We start from the raw sequence: 20707 nt of genomic DNA on the forward strand, positions 1-20707 counted from the left end.
CCCAGTACTTCAATTCCAGTTTAACACTAAACTTACATTTAGAATTGTTTCTAAGCATAGACTGAAAATTGGACAAAATAGTTAAGCGCTAATTTTTATTTTGCAGTTTTATATTGCGCAACTTGTAATTGAATAAGATGAGTAAACAGTAACATGAAACTCAAAACTAACATATAGATTGGAAGATAGATTATGCGCTTCGAACTTGTATTTAACGAGGCAAAACTTCCCTAAAATGTCCACTTTTCTTTATAAATCATACAACAGTTGACGTCACGCAGCAATGAGAACCAAGGAGTTCTGACGGTGATTCCTGCCTGCCGCGTGGAAAGCGCTCGGTAAGTCACGAAGGGGTACTCTGCTCAGGCCCCCGCCATGGGGGAGAGAAAGAAACACGAGAGAGAGAGAGAGAGAGACAACTGCCTTTCTCCGAGGTGAAGCAGAAATGCCTCGGAGAAACGCAGCGGCGGTTTCGGATTCAGGGGCGTGTTTTTCTTTTTCTCTCCTCTTGCCATTGGCTGGAGGAGAGAAAAACACGCCCAGCGAAAAGTATCGAAAAAAAACGCCCCCGAATCCGAAAAGGACGGGGCCTGTTTTGCGAGACGAACCTCTTCTCCAATGGCTGGCCAGCATTTAAGAGGCCAGCCAATGGAGAAGAGGAGAGAAGAGGGGCGGGTTCAAGCCCCTCTTCTCCAAGTCATTAAATCTCGCGAGCGAGACTGCGCAAGCGCAGCCTTCGCTAGCCGAGACCTAAAAAGGCAAAACATTGCCTTTACTAAATGGAAAATAGAGTTTTTTTAAAGAGTCACAGGCCTGAGCAGAGTATACTCTGTGACTATGCAGAGGCAAGGAATTACAGTGTTTTGTACAATGAAAAACATCAGATGCCCTACCTAGACCTGAAGATCCTAGGAATCGGTAGAGGATGGGCCAAAGAGAGCACAGGACTCTAGAATGACAGTAAGGTGGAAGTATGTGATTGAGAATACTAGCACCATTTTCATGACTGGTTTTATAGGAGGTTACAAGATACTTGAACAAAGACTTCTTGGCATCCAGAAGCCACTGAAGAGCAGTAACATGAGGAGAAACTGAATAATTTCAAGGACAAATAAGGAGCAAACAAACAGCTGAGCTCTTTAAAGTATGGGGGTGATGGAAGTCCCAAATATAGGGGCATATTTACAATGGAAGTGACAAACCACAGCGTTAGCCTCCTTGGCTTAACGCCACGCTCTGCCACTTCTGAAAAGCACGGCTGCACCGTATTTAAAATGATACCCTACGTTCCCCCTCCGCTAGCGCTAAATTAAGCTGTCTAGCGCCAACGCAGGCACCCTTGCACCATAGTGCAAGGGTGTCTGCGTTGAGGGGAAGAATGTTTATGTGCAGGAAGGTGCCCCTTCCTGCACATAAACAATCTTTAAATGGTGTTTTGTAACTTCTAAGTGTACTGCTTAATGCAACAGACATAGATTTTGCAAAACATCATAATTTTAAATGATTATGTGCAGGAAGGCACACCTTCTGGCACATAAACAATCAATGGCTTTTTGGTGTTTCCATGTGTGCTGCACAATGCAGCACCCATGGAAACAGCAAAAACAAGGAGAAATTAAACATTTCTCCTAGTTTTGCCAGTTTATGACCAGGATTTTCCTAGTCTTAATTTTGGCGCTGCCCCAGATTTACGCCGCTCTTGTAAATATGGGGCAGCATCAAAATCAATAGGTGTTGCGGTGGAATGCCCACCATAACACCCATACCCACCCTTTTCTTGCTAAGTATAGTGTGAAAGGGTGCCTTATTCACACGGTGGCGTTAGGCTACGTTAAGTGCCTTAAGACTGCCTTGTGAATAAGGCAAAGCCCCTCTCGCCACCACAACGTCAGAAAAAGTGAAGTTGTGCTGGCGATAGGGGCTTGCAAATATGCCCCAAAGTGTCTTACAGTAATCTAGATAAGATCCAACTGAGGACGGGTCACTTTAAAATAACAAGAAAAAGTTGGAAAGGGAGTAACTTTCCAACCGTATGCAGAAATAGAAACAACCATTTGTTACTTTGCTGATCTTAAGGACTAAATTAATGAATGAGCAAAAGTAAATGTTATATTAGTGCAGCAGATGGAGTAGGAGGGCCACACATTTTTGAGGGCACCTCAAACAGATGGAAGGGTTGTAGCTGGTAAAATGCCCTTCAGTCTTAGAATTCAGTTTTAAAAAATTGCCATTCATCCAGGTCATCATAGCCTAAAGGCGACTTTTCAAAGTTGACGAGGCCTATCCCAAGTTGCCATCTAGTCTTAAATAATGCCTGTCTTTTACACAGGCCATAAAGGTAGGATGCTAGTTACATTAATAAAAGTTTGATCAAGGGAAGAACCTTGTTGCCTCTCATAAGTGTGTGCCTTGGCTTAGACTGAAAGTCAGGGCGGGTGACCATTTGTGAGCATCCCAAAAGAAAAGGGAAAATGCATTCAAGAGGTTTATCACATGTCCTCACTTTCTGCAAGTATTTTAAGGTGGCACACCAGGTCAAAGTCCAAATATAATTCTAAAAGGAACCAGACAGCCATTCCCGTTTCATCCAATATCAGCCTTTGCGTGGGATTTGGAAATTCTGCATGAGCAAAGGCTAGCAAAGTTTTATGTCTTAGGCTAACTTTACGGTGTGAAGTTTCTCTACCCCACTCACATACCTGCACAACTAGGCTGGTTTGTTCCCTTAAGGGCACCCCACCCCTAAAGGGCAGGATATACTTGTGCTGGAAAAGAGCTCCAAGTGGATGCCAGGGATGGCAGAGGGTGGGGCACCTCTTGGGCTAGGGTCTGTGGTATGGGTAGCATTGGTGGGAGCTGGAACTTTGGAAGATGAGGATAGGGACCTTGGCAGGGTTGAGAGAAGACTGTGGTGGGGACTCTGTAAGGAGAGGACAGTGGGGCATGGAATGTACTTGAGGTGGGGGCTCTAATGAAGAACTAATATCAAGTAGCGGTAGTCCACATGCTGGCTCCCACAACTTCAATAACCACATCCCACTGATGGGGTTGGACATTAATTCTATCAGTCTTTTTTATTTTATTTGACATTTTAACGCTGTAAAGCTTGCAGAGTTTTATTATAAAATGTTAAGTTGCAAGTCGCTCATCTTTTAAAGTTCTTATACACCTCTGATGTGACTGTAGGTGGTCATTTGGCTGATATCCCTAACCTGTTGGTCGATTATTATTTTTAAGTGCCCATTAAGTACAAAACACAGACTTGGAGCCACAAAATTACCTAGCCACAGACCTCCAAAGTAGAGTACAACATAGCTTACATCTGAAGTAGGTATAAATAACACTGTATTTGTAATTGTAATAAGAGGTAGATTAGGGGGTAAAGACCTTAACCTTGTGTGCACCTGTTGACACTCCCCAAGTTTGCAGAAAAGGATGTAGTGATACTTCACACCTCCTGCTCCTGGTTTTCTTTTCCAGGTCAGAGGCGCTGTTATAAGTTGAATCATCTAAGAAAGCATAAACCAGACCACGTCTGGTTCTAGGTAATGTCGATGTTATCTAGTGACCCAACTGGTACTGACAGAATACATTATGTTTTTTCAACCCAGGCTGGGCAGAACTCCCTCCAGCAACCAGGTCTCCATCAGACTAACACTGATTACCACTCCTGGGTAGAGTGTAGGTCACTCTTTCCCTTTAGAAGGATTAATGACCGGTCCATTCCCCTGTGACCAGGAATATTCAGCCCACCGACAGGGAACTGGAACTGGCACTAGCCTTAGTGACCCTTTTTAGAAAAAAAACCTCACATGGTGGGAAAAATAGCTTTATATTTTCCTATACACTATGGCACACACCTAGTCCTAAACACAATTCAGCTTGTCCTCAATCCAATCCATGTGACTCTTTAGCATACCTTCATTCCAAAAGTCCATGAGATTAAAAGGACAAATTAAGCTTTTCCACTAGGGTCCTCCAATGGAAATCAGCTAACGTAATTAGTGAACCATGTCTAATCATTCTCAAATGGCAGCATTCCTGCAGTAAGTACTGCAGACTACAGATGTAGCATCAAAAGTATTTTGACCACTAGCATCTAACCATTTCGAAAATATTTTCACCAATCCTCACATAATTGGATTGTAACACCCTGCTTATCGTGACATGAGAGACTGGGTCCAGATACATTTCATCCCACAGCTTCACTGAAGAGTTGATAGGTCAATATTGCTGGATCATATTCATTATGGGATGGCTCCCAGGTATTCTAGGTCTAACATTAAGCTGGTTAGCCTGACTGACATCTTAAAACCCATTCTCTTCTTGTCCACCCAGCTACTTTTCTTGTGCAATAAACAACAATGTGATGGAAGGAATCCTTGAATCAATCTCAGCCTCAGGCAATCACTTGAGGTCGCATTCCAGTCCATGATTTCTCTCCCACTAGGCCACTCCAGAGAGAGATCAGCCATTTGCAAATTACTCATGGTCTTGCTCCAGTGAGAACTGTCCAGATCAAACTGCCAAGCAAGGGCCCCTCCCGATTGAAGCACAAGCAACCACAGACAGGTTTCAGCTTTTTTGTGTCTTGTCGGTGAGGTATGCATAAAGAACAATTGATGGACAGAAAGTTGAACAGTGCAAACATTTACCCCAGTACAGAGGTGCGGGCCTAAATCCATCTTTATTTTGCTCCCTATGCCATTCAAATTTAAACTCAGCCATATGCAAATCAATCTTGCCCTGATCCCCATGGGAACAGTCCAGCACGAAGTGCCAGGCCAGGCTCTCCCTAGACAGGAAATAAGCATCCTGGGACCAAATTTTGGGGTTTCACCTCTCATTAGCCAGCCTAGCTTGACTCCGTGCCATGGAGAGCATGGGACCCCTGCTTGGGCATACCCATCCCATTTAGGGTGGCAAATGCAAAAAGAACAATTGATGGACAGAATGGTGAAAAATGTTAAAAAATCACCACAGCCAAGAGATATAGGCCTAAAGCCATCATTTTTTGACCCCCATGGCTTTCTAGTTTAAACCCAGCCATATGCAAATCAATCTTGACCCTGCTCCCCATGGGAACAGTCCAGACTGAACTGCCAGGCCAGGTCCTCCCTGAACTGGAAAAAGGCATCCTGGGACCTGTTTCTGGGTTTCAACCCTCATCAGCCAGGTTAGCTTCACTCCACTGGCATGGAGAGCATGGGACCTACGTCTGGGCATACCCATTTCACTCAGGGTAACAAATACAAAAAGAACAATTGATGGACAGAATGTTGAACAGTGTCAAACATTCACCCCAGTACAGAGGTCTGGGCCTAAATCCATCGTTTTTTTGCTCCCCATGTCATTCCAATTTAAACCCAGCCACAAGCAAATAAGTCTTGACCCTGATCCCCATGGGAACAGTCCAGCACAAACTGCCAGGTCAGGTCCTCCCTGGACTCTATACAAACATCCTGGGACCTGTTTCTGGGTTACACCCCTCATCAGCCATGTTAGCTTCACTCCAGTGGCATGGAGAGCACGGGGTCCACATCTGGACATACCCCTCCCACTGAGGGTGACAAATGCAAAAAGAACAATTGATGGACAGAATGTTGAACAATATCAAACATTCTCCCCAGTACAGAAATCTAGGCCTAAATCCATCGATTGTTTTCTCCCCATGCCTTTCCAGTTTAAACCCAGCCAAATGTAAATCTGTCTTGACCCTGCTCTCCATGGGGACAGTCGAGCCAGCTCTGCCAGGCCAGGATCTCCCTTGACCAGAAACAATCCTCCTGGGACAAGATTCATCAGCCAGGTTAGCTTGACTCTAGTGGCATGGTGAGCACAGGGCCCACGTCTGGGCACACCCCTCTCACTCAGGGTGACAAATGCAAAAAAACCAATTGATGGACAAAATATTGAACAATGTCAAACGTTCACCCCAGGACAGAGATCTGGGCCTAAATCCAATGATTTCCTGCTCCCCAGGTTATGCCAGTTTAAACCCAGCCATAAGCAAATCTGTCTTGACCCTGCTCCCCATGGGAACAGTCCAGCCCAAACTGCCAGGCCAGATCCTCCCTGGATCAGAAACAAACATCCTGGGATGGGTGTCAGGGTTTCGCCTCTCATCTGCCAGACTAACTTGAATCCAGAGGCATGGAAAGCACTCCGTCCATCATCTTTTTGTGTTTGCTATGTTCACCCTAGGTGGCCAAGAGTATGCACAGATGTGGGTCCCTTTCTCGCTGTGCCACTAGATTCAAGCTAGTCTGGCTGATGAGCGGTGATACCCTGAAACCTCAGGATGCTTGTTTCTGATCTAAAGAGAACCTGGCCTGGCAGTTCGGGCTGGACTGTTTCCATGGGGAGTAGGGTCAAGACTGATTTGCATATGGCTTGGTCCAAATTGGGGTGGCGTGCTGGGCCAAAGAACGATGGATTAAACCAAGATATGTGACTCGGGGTGAATGGTTGAAAAGTTTCACTACTCTGTCCTTCATGGTGTTGTGTTTGCTATGTTTGCCTTAAGTGGCCAACGGCATGCCCAGACGTGGGTCCCTTGCTCACTGTACCATTGGATTAAATCTGGCCTGGCTGATGAGGGGTGATACACCGAAACCAGTCCTAGGATGCTTCTTTACGGTCCAAGGAGGACCTGGCCTGGCAGTTTGGGCTGGAATGTTCCCATGGGGAGCAGGGTCAAGGCTGATTTGCATTTGACTGGGTCCAAACTGGGGTGGCACAGTGAGCTAAAGAACAATGGATTAAACCCAGATCTGGAACTGGGGGTGAGTGGTTGAAAAGTTTCAGCACTCCATCTATCATCTAGTTGTGTTTGCCCTAAGGGGCCAGTGGTATGCCCAAATGTGGGTCCCTTGCTCGCTGTGCCACTGGATTCAAGCTAGCCTGGCTGATGAGGGGTGATACCCCGAAACCAGTCCTATGATGCTTGTTTCTGGTCCCGGGAGGACCTGTGACTGGGGGTGATAGTTGAAAAATTTCAGCACTCCATCCATCTTGTTGTTTGCGATTGTCAGTGAGGTATAGCTTGAGTCTGGTGACACATTGAAAGTGGAACCCGCAACTAGGCATACCCATCACTCCTAGGGCATTTACTGCAACAAACTCTTGGTCAAGGTGATGGAAGAAATCCTTGAAATAATCTCACCCACTGGCAATTGCTAGGGGCTGAATTTCAGTCCAAATGATGGTCTGGAATATTGGCCCCCAAGTAACTGGCAATGGCTGAAATTAATTCAAGCATTCCACCCATCCCTTTTTTGTTTCCCTTATCTTTTTTGTGACAAACGCAATCTTGTTCACCATAGTTCTACTGAATTTTTTTTCTATGAATGTGCATGCATATATATTTTCACGCCAATTGATAGGAGGATACCACATAGCGGTATTCCTTGAAAAACTAACATTAAAATGCCCTCCCTTCCACTCAGAGCTTTCTTCAGCATCTTGCCACACCCCTAACGCACTACACTGAATGCCACATTGTGTACACTTGCCCCTCTGTCACTCCCTTCAACAAATGTGCTGGAGCATCTTCTAAAAGCCAATGTGCTTCTCTTTCAACGTCCTTTCTGTACTACCTATGGTTCTTCTCATAATCATATGTCATACATACTGACTATCAGTTTTGTGTCATGCTGTTTTGTCGTGGAGCTCAAATTTCTAAAGATCTTGCAAAACAAATTGCCACCATCACCATTTTAAATCCTTGCAGAAAGTTTGCAAAGAAGCAAAAGTTCAGATTCAAAACCTGCAACACTTACGCCCAGTGCAAGTGTGAAGTGAATGGTCTGAATGGTTTGCAATGCAGGTTTAGTGCTCCCAGGCAGAGAGAGAATTATAAGAGTATGTCAAGATCCTGAGTTGTAGCCACTTCAGGGTGTGTGGCCAAAGGCTGGATGCAACATAGGCCCTCAACAAAGATGGACTCTAAAAGGGGCGTTCAAGAATAGAGAAGAGAGTGAACTAGGCATGTACTGCATTCGGAATATGTTTTTCCTTGTGCCTTCCCCTTAACAAGAGACTTGAAAGAAGAAAGAATGAGCTGCTGTGTTATAAAGACCTAGAACTGTCCTCCAGACCTCCAGATCAGAAGAGTAATTGAGCCACACATGGATTTTTAGGGCATGTGGAATGCTAACCTGTTAGGATATACTAACTAAACTAACTTCCAAGATCTGGTAATCAATTTGCCACAGCGGGGAATTTAGTACGCAACTGCTCCAGGATTTTGTACAGTCTTACTCCTAGTTAGGCAAGTTACACGTTGATCCAGTCATATTGTCACTGTTTTCTATGATTCTCTACATCCTTTCTCCTGTTTTCTTTCTTTCTCTCTCTTTGCCACGTGTCAAAGTCTGACAATAAAAAATAAGTTAAAGTCCCCAATAATGAGTGCCCGTGCCCACAGTTTGCAGCCACCAGCACAAACTAAGGGCTGCTAGGTTTAGGTTGGTAAACTTGAATGCTGTAAAAGGGAATCTCACACTGCCACTCTCCCTTTACAACAGGTAGGTGCCCTGAGAGTTAGCTGCAGTTTTAAGCTTAGGCTGCTGTCTAACGTGGACGTTTCTATACCAGAGAGAGTTCCGAGACAAATTCAGGAACCTCAGAGGACTTCACAAAGAAGTTTATAAAAGTGGAGACTATAGAAGCGAGGCTGCAAAACTGCAAATGCAACTCATAGATTCGTTGTGTGCCACGAACAGGAAGAATAATACACTTCCAAGAGATAATTCATTTTGGAAAGCTTTGAGGAACTGCATGACATAGGCAATTTTCAAAATCCAGAATTATTTTAAAGGACACAAGAACTATATATTTTCCCAGAAGATGGTTCAATTGCAATTGAGGTGAAACTGCAGGTCGAGGCTACATTCTTTCACCAAAGTAACAACACAAAAGTTTCGACACATTCATCAGATTGCAAATTTGTGAGTGCGGTGCCAGACATGTTTCACAGTCAATGGCTAAATGTGGGAGAGGGCATATCAAAGAACAGTAAACTAATGTGTTATTTGTCCTGTACCTCACATGACCACTGTTGCTTTGGGAAAAATGAATCCAAGGGTAGTGAGTGTGCCCCCTGAATATCACAATGTGTTATGGAAATATTGAGGACAAAATATCCAAACTGAAATAACACATGGTAAGTATAGATTTTCTATTCCTAACTCCACATATATCTATTTGACAATACAGATCATCAAGATGTGTAAATGTGGAGCGGGGAATAGTAAATCTATACTTCCTCTATATGCACTTAACTTTTAATACTTTGGTCTTCGATATTTTGTCCATGATATTCTCATATCACAATATTGCTGTGTTTGATATTCAGTAGTACAATCAGGGGAGTACTGATACCATGACTGGTTTTGTGCTGCTTCTACAACGATCTAGTCACCAATGTATGCAACAGGTAGGGAGAAGATGTTGAACAATTGAAACAGGAGGGACAAGACACAAAGCAAAACAAAAGAAATGACCTGAAGTGCCCCCGGTCTCATCTTCAAACTCTGAGGTACATCAAGATAAAGGGCCTGTCATATCTTTTTATTTGAGGAGTCTCCACATTCATAAAATTACTAATAGGAAAATTAAACTCACAAAAGTGTAAGTTTTCCTTTGTGAGTCAGGCCCTGAATGTATGCAGGAAAAAAGTTATAACAAGGGGTAGGGAGTTTAAGCATAGAAATTAATCTGAAAAACGTTATGTGCACAAAAAGGTGGTAAAAAATGTGGGCACAGTGAAAGATTTTGTGTACAAATGAGTAGGTACAATGCAACAATACTTCATGACAGCAGACGTTTCAAGACAGGTCATTGGTAGATTAACAGCCAATAATGTGATTTGAGAGAGAATGGTTATTCCTCTGGCTATAGAGAGTAAGGATAAATTATATTCTTCAACAGACTCATGTACAAATAATATAATAAAAGGAAAGAAGGAAAAAGTAGAAGACTTAGAAGGGTAAAAGAGAGAGTACTTATAAGGAAATTATATTAGGACATGGAACACATAGAAAATAGAATGAGGTATGTGCCACACTGTTGCAGAATCTTTACAACAAATCCACAATCCACGTTGCAAGAGTACTTATTTTACAATATATTTATCTCTCTAAGCTACTCATTAACTTGGCTGAATATTCTGTTGCTGCTGTTAAATAATAGAGATTCTGAGACACCTGTATATTGTGTAGAAGAACATTTGCCATAGGCGTCATCTATTTATTCCAGTAGCCTCTACATAACAAATAAATCCTAGTATCAAATCCACATTATTTTGTTATTATGCACACAAGTGTTCTATTTTTAATTACTGTCCTTTAAGATGATCTTATAGATCTCCCCCATTAAGAGACCGAAATGTCGACTTTCTCTTCACATCAACTGTCGAAAAGATAAAACGTGTACTATTTTTCTAGAGTATGTTAAATCAGGTTCAATGGTTATCCATTATATGCAAGATAAATTGTCTAAAGAAAACAATACTTGATGTTCTGTGACCTTGTTGGAAAATCTTTGTATAAGTGACCCTACAGAGGATATGATTTGGATTTGGTTGTTTTATATAGCTATATATATATATATATATATATATATATATATATATATATATTCACTGAAAAAACCATAGGTTTCACACACGTTATAGTTAGGAATTAGCATTTAAAAAACCTTAGAAATTCAGTGAAAAAACCATAGGTTTCACACACGTTATAGTTAGCTGGACATTTTACTCGTAAAAAACCAGTGAAATTGCCCCGTTATAGTTAGTTCAGCTAACTATAACTCGCGCGCCCGCAATGCACTGCTGATGACGTCACATATTACATCACTCATGACATGGTCAGTGACATCACTCATGACATCACTGATGACATCTCAAATGACATCACTGATGACATCACTGATGACATCATCCAGTGAATGTGTGTTATTCTGAAAATTAAATATGTTTTATATATGTATATCTCAAGGTCGATGGAAGAATAAATGGGTATATAAGTGTCTAAATGGTTGTTTTTTTTTTGAAAAATTGATTGTGTAACTGACTGATTAAGTGTATCATAGTGAATACATGGTTTAGTGAGTAATGTTTAAACATATAAATATCTGTGACAGTCTCTCACTTTGTGTATAAGAGGCTGCATGGGTTGGTGAGTAGCTACATGGGTGTCTATATAGGTTATTAGTTGTTTTTTTGAGTATCAGTCTGAGTGTCTGCATGGTTCGGTGGGGGGTATTATGTAGTGCATAGGTGCATGAATGAGTGACTCACTGTTTGTATGTGTTGAACACAGCATGTCTGCAGGACTGTATGGGTGGATGAGTGTGTGTATGGGTGTGTTAGTGAGTGAATGACTGTCTCAATAGTGTCTTCAGGAGAAACTACATATGTTTTAAACTAGTATATGTGACTATTGTTGTATATAAGTGAGTATATGTGAGAGGGAGAGATTGAAAGTGTTCCTGTATGAATAAGTATGTGTTTCTATAAGTGATTGTTTAAAAGACTAAGTATGTGTAAGTTTCTGTAGAAGCAAGTGTGGTGGTGTGTGTATAACTGTATATGCAGGTGAATGCATGTTTGATTCTTTGTTAGCATGAGTGACTATGTGTGTGAGTAACTCTATGGATGAGTGGCATAATGTAACAGGATGTGTAGGTGTATGAGTACATATAATGAGTGAGTACATGTATGAGTGACTGTATAGGACTGTAGGTGAATGAGTGGATGTGTATGTGGACCTTAGAATTACTGAAGAGGTTGTTGTAACTGTTATTGGTATGTCCTTTTTTTTTGAAAATTTTAGTCTCTATTTTTGAATGTGTGTGTCAAAGGTTATATTAGGGTGAGAGGAGGTCTGCCACTTTATCACAAGGATGATGTCATCAGTGATGTCATCAGTGATGTCATTTGAGATGTCATCAGTGATGTCATGAGTGATGTCACTGACCATGTCATGAGTGATGTAATATGTGACGTCATCAGCAGTGCATTGCGGGCGCGCGAGTTATAGTTAGCTGAACTAACTATAACGGGGCAATTTCACTGGTTTTTTACGAGTAAAATGTCCAGCTAACTATAACGTGTGTGAAACCTATGGTTTTTTCACTGAATTTCTAAGGTTTTTTAAATGCTAATTCCTAACTATAACGTGTGTGAAACCTATGGTTTTTTCAGTGAATTTGCAAGGTTTTTTAAATGCTAATTCCTAACTACAACGTGTGTGAATCCTATGGTTTTTTCAGTGAATTTGCAAGGTTTTTTAAATGCTAATTCCTAACTATAACGTGTGTGAAACCCATGGTTTTTTTCAGTGAATTAGCAAGGTTTTTTAAATGCTAATCTCTAAATATTTCGTTTTTGAAACCTATGTTTTTTTCTGAGAATTTGTATGGTAAGTAATGTATTTTTAATTAAAGATATTTTTTTTATTTAAATAAAATTACTTTATATTCATTTATGTATTATCTGTATTTTTTTATAAATTATTTTTTTAAATAATTCAATTTGGATATTTATTTTTTATGATTTTTTAAATTATTTAATGTCCTCTTTTTTTTTTTATTTATAATTTCTTGGGGTGCGCGCTCTGGGCGCGCTCCTAGTACTATTTCGTATGTTTTTTATGAATTCCGGCGTACGTTATTTACGTACGCAAATATACTTGTTGGTGCGCGCTGGGAGCGCGCACCCAGTACGTATGCGTACGTACGTACGCATCCGTACGTACGTACGCATGCGTCCTACGCCCTCGACGCGGTTTACTTCCGCATACGCTGAAATTACGCGCAATAACGGTCGCGTATACGCGTGTTAAACGTATGCGCGCTAGGTGCGCGTATATGACGTATGCACCTGCGCGTTTACGCGTTCGTGCATACGTCATCACGGGGTGCGCGCTCGGAGCTTGCACAGTGCGCGCACCTCGGGTTTATACATAATAAAACAACATTTCTTATTGGTTATCATTACTTTCAGTTTCTAATTGTTTCAATACCACACCCAATCCCCTCATGGCAAGTCATGTGATCCAGAATCATCACTTTTGATTGGTTTGAAGTACTTTCTGTTCCAGATTCTTCCCAAACCACACCTACTCCCCTCATTATTAGTTCTGATTCCTTTGGAGAAGGAGCTATTCTGTTGTTGAGAGACAATGGCTGAACAGCAACCTACTTCAGACAGTGAGCAGGACACTCTTGAGAGGCAGAGGAACAGGAAGCAGAAAGACAGCTTTATATGGCAGTTTTTCAGTTTTCCCAAGAATGAGAAAAAGGTAAATGCACCAAAAGTTACTTGTCTACTTTGTGGCAAAGTCTTATCTCGTGGGAATCCTAATAAGAAGTATTCTTTTAGCATTCACACTATGTTAAGACATGTTGACAAAATGCACCCAGTATCTTTTCGTCGAGCTTCTGAAGAAGACTCTTCACCTGCTCAGCCGACGACCTCAGCAGCAGCTCAGCCGAGCACATCTTCGGCAGCTCAGGGGAGCACTTCAGCTGCGGTGGTGCCTTCACCTGTTTCTTTACCTCTTGTTGGACCACCTTGTTTGGCGAGGTTGTCTACACGGTGCACTGATTGCGGTTCACTTATTTCTGTGGGGGAGACCAGTCTTGATCTCCTTCAGAGAAAATTTGATGCACATTCATGCACTAGGCCATAGATTTGATGCACATTCATGCACTAGGCCATAGATTTTTTTTTCATTTTTTGCGTTTTTCTCTTCCTGTTTCCCTCCATTAACTCAAGGGCTCTTTTAAGAGCCACTTATAAACTTAACCAAAAATTTTGTTTTTTTTAAATTTTTTTTAAAATTTTTTTTGAGGTGCGCGCACCCAGCGCGCACCCAAGGTTTTTTTTTTAATTTTTTTTTTTTTTTTTTTTTTTTTTTGAGAGACTCCCCCTTTCTCCTACTAATGCAACTGTGAAATCACCAGAGCAAAACGCAACAAATCTCTTCCTGTAATTCCTATTTGCACACAGAGTCATGTTTTTACATTAGTCACAAAACGAAAAATCTTTGCCAATTTGAATGCACACTTACTGCTTTTTTTTGTTGGCAAGTGAAAATTACTTTTACAGACTGACACATTATGAATCCACTTTTCAGATTTTTTTAAATGCACATGTCCAGACTGCATTTTGAGACCACAAACCATGTGTATGCTGGGTGACTGCCTACACTCCAGCAAGGGCAACCAGCCTTAGTGATGCTGAATGTATTTGCATTACAGACTGAAACCTCAAAACCCCACAGCAGATTATCAGAGCCAGGACCTTTGTTCTCTACACCTCTCTCCACTCAGCAGAACCAGATAATGGCAATCTTGCCCTCTATTGTTCAACACATATAGATGTTAATTTCAAATCACACTGCTTCCCCCTTTTTTACAAATGTAATCACACATTTCTATTGCTTGAAAACCAACCCTTTTCCAAAAGTACCCTTCCCCCTACTTAACTTCTGCCTAGTACCCTTCCCCCAACTTGACTTCTGCCTGCTACCATGGCAACAGCTCATGGAACACTGCTGTGTGGAGTTAGGTCAGAAGTTCGCCACACAATGTTTCAATTCCACAGAGCAAGAGTGCTTGACTTTTCAAACCTTACAGCAAATCCATAGTACTGTTCTTTGGTAACACATTTTTCTGAACCAATACAAAACATGCTTCTATAAATTTACACATACAGCCTAGTTTTTATTGTAGAATGGTATGAAACAGCCAATCAGTTCTTTTTTTTTTATAAAAAATATGTATGCCTCCCATTCCCACACTGTCTTTCATTTCTTTTTACCATTCCACTGAATTACACCTCCTGAGTGCATCCAGTTCTCCTTTGAAGATGTTCACAGTGTGGATTGTAGGACACAGCTATGTCTTCTGGAGTGAAAAATTTGCAGAGAAAAGAGGTATGGTGAGAGACCTTGCTTTGCCAAATGTAGACATCAAGTGGATTGGTCAGAGAGGGTTAAAGTGGCACCAATTAATGCCTTTGGTGAAAACCTTTCTACATCTCCCACAGCCTAACCTTATTATTGTGCACTGTGGTGGAAATGACCTAGGCACTTTAACTGGGGTAGGTCTGGAAATGCTTATTAAGGACACCTTTGTGCAATTGATGTCGCTTTTTCCTCAATCTGCCTTTGTATATTCTAACATATGCCAAAGGCAAAAGTGGAACTGGTCCAACCAATTTTGTCCGCAGATTGACAAAGCAAGGAAGCACGTCAACAAATCTGTTTCTGCTTTCCTCCGTGACTATGGTATGGGTTCCATTTACCACAACAACTTGCGTTACGACATGCAAGACATTTATAGAGGAGATGGTGTGCACTTTAATGATGAAGGGAACAGAGTCTTTCTCTTGAACCTCAGACTCTGCGTCGGTACTTACTTGTAGGTACCGAAAAACAAACAATAAACACAAGGGCTCTTTTTAGAGCCACCTTATATCTAAACACTTAAATGCAATTTTTTTTAAATTTCTTTTATTATTTTTTTTCCCGGGTGCGCGCAGGGTGCGCGCACTCGGCGATATTTTTTTACAAAATATTATTCTTTTTTTTTGCCCTACAAGGTCCTACTTTGACCCACTTACAATGCCTACTGGGTCTATTTCTACCCACTCTGCCCCCTTTTCAAGTGCACCCCCTTTGTTTATCACTCCCTCTTTATGCGAGAGAGAAAATGGCGGACGCCGCTTCCTGGTTTCTGCCGATTCGAATGTTTACTAAGATCTAACAACCAATCAGAATTGCGCTCGCGCACGGCAAGGTGCGCGCACCCAGCGCGCACTCTGCGCGCATACAGATATATATATTGATTCAAAGGCTATTTTCTCAGAATCTACTGAACAGATTTACACCAAACCTACAAAAGGCACTTCCTTGACCTAGGGACTACCTCTCTGCCAAATTTTGAGTAATTCTGTTCAGCCGTTCGGGCTGTAGCTCGTTCTAAAGGTCCTATGGAAAAATGCATGGGAAAAACGCGTTTTGGGACCCCCCTTTTATCTCAGCCCCCGCTTGACGGATCCCACCGAGACTTTCAGGGTAGGAGCGGAGCGTAGCGCCCCACCTATTTTGAGAAATTCGCGAGGATTCGTCGACCGGCGCCAAAGTTATTCAAAATAGAATGTTGAGGTTTTCCTATGGAAACGTGGTCCTAACTATAACTACCTACTGGCGACCGCCAGTAGGTAATATATATATATATATATATATATATATATATATACGCTTCCCTTGCACCAGTGTCTCGCACTCTCGAACGGGTGCTGAAAGGCGGGGGGTGCTCCCGCCAAATATTAGCGCTCCAAGTCTCCTCGCTTCCAGAAAAGACACAGCACTCACGGGGGAGAGTCAGTAGGTTTACTGACTCTCCCCCGTGAGTGCTGTGTCTTTTCTGGAAGCGAGGAGACTTGGAGCGCTAATATATATATATATATATATATATATATATAAAACAATCTCCTCACACAGAAAGCAAGGGATGACGACGCCGTGTACTGGCTATAAATCCATTTATTTTGGACAGCTGGGTAAGACGCGTTTCGCCTGTCCAGCAGGCTTGTTCACCGACAGTTTTATCGCTTGTAAATCGGCCATTTTTAAACACATTGTATACAAAACCGAGTCACGTGATGTGACTACCACCAAAGTGTATTAGACGAAAGACTGGTAGTTTTTAACAAAGATGCACTCGCATTTCGGTTCTAATTACGACATAATTAAAATTCAAATTCAATTTCATTGGTAACCGCGGTGAAACGATAAGAAATATGTATATGTAAATATAAATTCATTTGACATGATTTAAACAAATTTCTACAATAGAAATGCCTTCTTGTTGTTGCAAATGACTTCCAAACGATATAACCCATGTTGGTATATAATTCTTGATCAATTCGTCACTTGCACGATCTATTAAATTTTTTTAAAATCACTATCAACAAACTTTATCGTTCCTCCAGCAAACACCCCTTATAATACGATAGGAGCATGTTTGACCCAAATGGGTATCTTTCAATTAATATTCATAAAAAGTCCCACAACATTTTATGGCGGTTGCATTTTCCTAGGATAATGCCCAAGTGGGCCATTACTAATCTCAGTCTCGATAAGTCTTTTTTTAACAGTGCAAGACAACTGTGAAAAAAATATATATAATAATAATTAAAAAAAACTATTTAAACCTAAGCAAATAAAAACAAAAATTCAGAGGTTGCTAGCAGTTTCTCTCTTGTACTACTAACTTTCTAATTTTTAAATTTTTTCAGCATACCAGCACAGGATTCAAAGATGTGTAATTAAATCCTCTACCATATTTAACCCCATCGGGATTTGTGTGTTTAATTCCAGAATATAACACCTTAACTTTTTTTCTCGATTGCCCTCTCGAATACTTGGTGGGATACAATCGATCACAAAATAAGTTAGACCTTGTGGATTTTTATCATGATGGGATTCGAAATGGCGCGCCACTGGGTACGTCTTATCTCCATTGCGTATAGCTCTTAAGTGTTGTAACACTCTTTTGTGGGCGGGAAGAATCGTGCTGCCTGCGTACCTCAAGCCACATGGGCATTGAAGGATATAGACAGCATATTCTGTCTTACAAGAAAAGAAACCTTGATCTTTTTCTCTCGTTTAGAAAGACCCAAAGTGTATGTTTGCATGTTCTTCCCATAACCACAGGCCTTGCATTTTGTGCACTTAATAAAGCCTGGTTTCCTTTTCAACCATGTTCGCATATGGCTACTTTGCTGACTTTGTGGAATCATGTTACTAACCAAACATTGCTTCAAAGAACGCGCTTTGCGGAATGTAATGGCTGGTCGCTTATGAACTAACTTTCCTAATAGTGGATCATTCCGTATCAGATGCCAGTGTTTGTTAAGTATACTCCTCCTGACCATGCTGACGGTTAAAGGAAGTAATCATCCTCATTTGATTAATTTGTGTCTTTTTTCGTTTTATTTTGCTCTGACTTTCGTTAAACAGAATATCCTCTCTACTTCTTAATCTAGCTTTTCTTACTGATGTTTGCACATTTTCTTTTGTATATCCACGAGCTTGAAAACGGGAGTCTAGATTAATTAGTTCTGTCTCCAAAATTTCTTGGTCACTACAATTCCGAATTGTTCTTAAACATTCTCCGTAAAGTATACTCCTTATCAGATTTTGCGGGTGGAAACTGGTTTCATGAAGCAACGTGTTTCCTGCTGTTGGCTTTCTGTAGAGCCTGGAGTGCAATTTGGAGTCCTTAACATATATTGTTAAATCTAGGAAATCGACTGAACTACTGCTGATAGCACTGGTAAATTTCAAGTTTAAAGTATTAGCTTGTAGATTTTTAATAAAACTTCTGACAGAGTCCTCAGTACCTTTCCATACGACGAAAAGATCGTCGATATACCGACTCCAATGTAGTACATTCTCTTTCCATTCTGATTGAAACTCAACTCGGATCACCTGCTCCTCCCACCAGCCCATATGCAAATTCGCATAGCTGGGGACGAAGCAAGTGTCCATCGCTGTTCCACATACTTGATTATAGAGTTCAGTATTGAAGAGAAAGTAGTTGTTTTTCAAACACACAGAAACCATAGAAAGTAACATTTGTGTATGTGACCATAACTTAATAGGACGTTCACTTAGAAAATGTTTGATCGCTTTTAAACCATCCTCATGCTTGATGCTGGTATACAGTGTGGTAACATCAATAGTAACCAGCAGCAGTTCTTTCTCCCAAGGAAGATCATAAATCTTTTTCAAAAAATCCCCTGAATCTTGAATATAAGAGGGAAGCAGTTTCACAAGTGGGCAAATAAAAGAATCAATATACTTAGAAGTATTTTCTAATGCCCCTCCTATTGCTGATATAAAAGTGCGGCCTGGCGGGTTTTCTCTGTTTTTGTGCACCTTTGGGATTAAATAAAATACCGGTATTACCTGATTAGAAATTTTCAAAAATTGCAATTCTGTATGTGTCATTAAACCCTGATTGTACCATTGCTGAAGTTGCTCATTATATATTTTAAAACTGTTTTGCATCATTGTGTCTGTGATTTTCACATAATTAGTATGGTTGTTAAGCTGCTTGTGGGCCTCATTGAGGTATTTAGTTTTGTCCCAAAGAACAACATTCCCACCCTTATCCGCATTTCTCACAATGCAATTCCCTTGTGCTGTTAATTTGGAAATCAATGCAGAATAATCTTTTTCATGCTGGGTGAACTTTTTATGCTTAACACTCGTGCATTTTTCAAGATTCTTTAAATCATTAACAACTAGCTCATTAAATATGTCCACTGAGTCATTGGTAAGAATCTAGAATTAAGGCGAAAATCACTTGGTGCCGTCCCGCCAATATCAACTTCCTGTTCCCTTGCTACTTCAAATGCTTGGCTATTTGTCAGAGGTCTCTTCTCTTCTTGACCCACTAACTCAGACTCGCTTGGAATGTCCAAACTTGCACCCAACGGGCTGTCAATACATTTTAAATCCAACATTAAATCCATATCCGCTACTGACAGACAGTCTGTTTGAGCAGGAATCATTGAAGTCTTCCTAGTATCTGATGGTTTTCTATCCTGATTTTGTGCAAAATACTTTTTCAATTTAAGTGACCTTACAAATTTAAAAGTATCTACTCTTGTTGTCACGTAATTAAAGTCCGCTGTTGGGCAGTATGAGAGACCCAATTTAAGGATGTTTTGCTCTTTTTCTGTCAGGATCACATCTTTCAGATTAATTATTGTAGCATCATTTTCAGTAGTCACAAAGTCTTTTATTAGTTCCTTTTGGCTGTTGACACGTTGCTGTTGTTTGGTCCCCTTGCGCCTCTGCTTCCTCTGCCTCTTCCTCTTGGTTTGCCTTCGTGTGAAACTTGGGGTCTTGTCCGGAGGTTGAATCTCTGCTCCTGTTCTAAAAAACCAAATTCTTCTATGATTGAAGGAGCTACTGCAGTCCCCTGTCGGTTTTGACCTTCCTCCAGGTCCGTATCAATTTCTGAGCTCTGTACACTACTTAAGTCTAATTGCATCTCTGGCCCGATCTGTGTTTTTGGACTCATTCTTTGCCTTCTTAAAATTTCAAATTTCTTGGCAAAAGTATAGATCTGGCTCCATTCGTAATCATTTTTATCTCTAAGGAACTTCTGTGCATTTCTTTCTTTAATCGTTAGTTCCAATTTCTTAAGGCGTTCCATCGTATCTTTGGTAAATTTAAGAATAGATTCTTGATCAGATTCTTTTTCAAGCGTTTCAGTGATTTGAGCTATTTCTTCCAGGATTTTCTGCCTATCGATATCTGCATATTTCACCAGGATTGCGAGCATTCTGCGCGAGGAATCCTGGCTATTTTCAGCCCAGTCACGTAGCATGTTTGGATTTGGATCTTCGTATGTGGGAGCTACAAGGATCCGTAACCCTCGTGGAATACGTTTAACTTTCAGGTATCTTTGCAATGATTTTGACTCCCACCATTTTGATAACTCACTTCGTTTTAATGTTTCTAGACGTCTCAGTCGCGCCATCACATCCGAGATTTTTTCATTATTAATGCTCGTTCCTGTTTTCTTCACAGGTATGCTGGTGTCACTAAAATCGATAGTGCTGCCTCCTCTCTCTCTTTTAATTCAGCAGCTGACATTGTGTTTTCCAAAA

This window comes from Triturus cristatus, chromosome 8, assembly GCF_964204655.1.
Source record: "Triturus cristatus chromosome 8, aTriCri1.1, whole genome shotgun sequence".
In the NCBI taxonomy this organism is placed as follows: domain Eukaryota; kingdom Metazoa; phylum Chordata; class Amphibia; order Caudata; family Salamandridae; genus Triturus; species Triturus cristatus.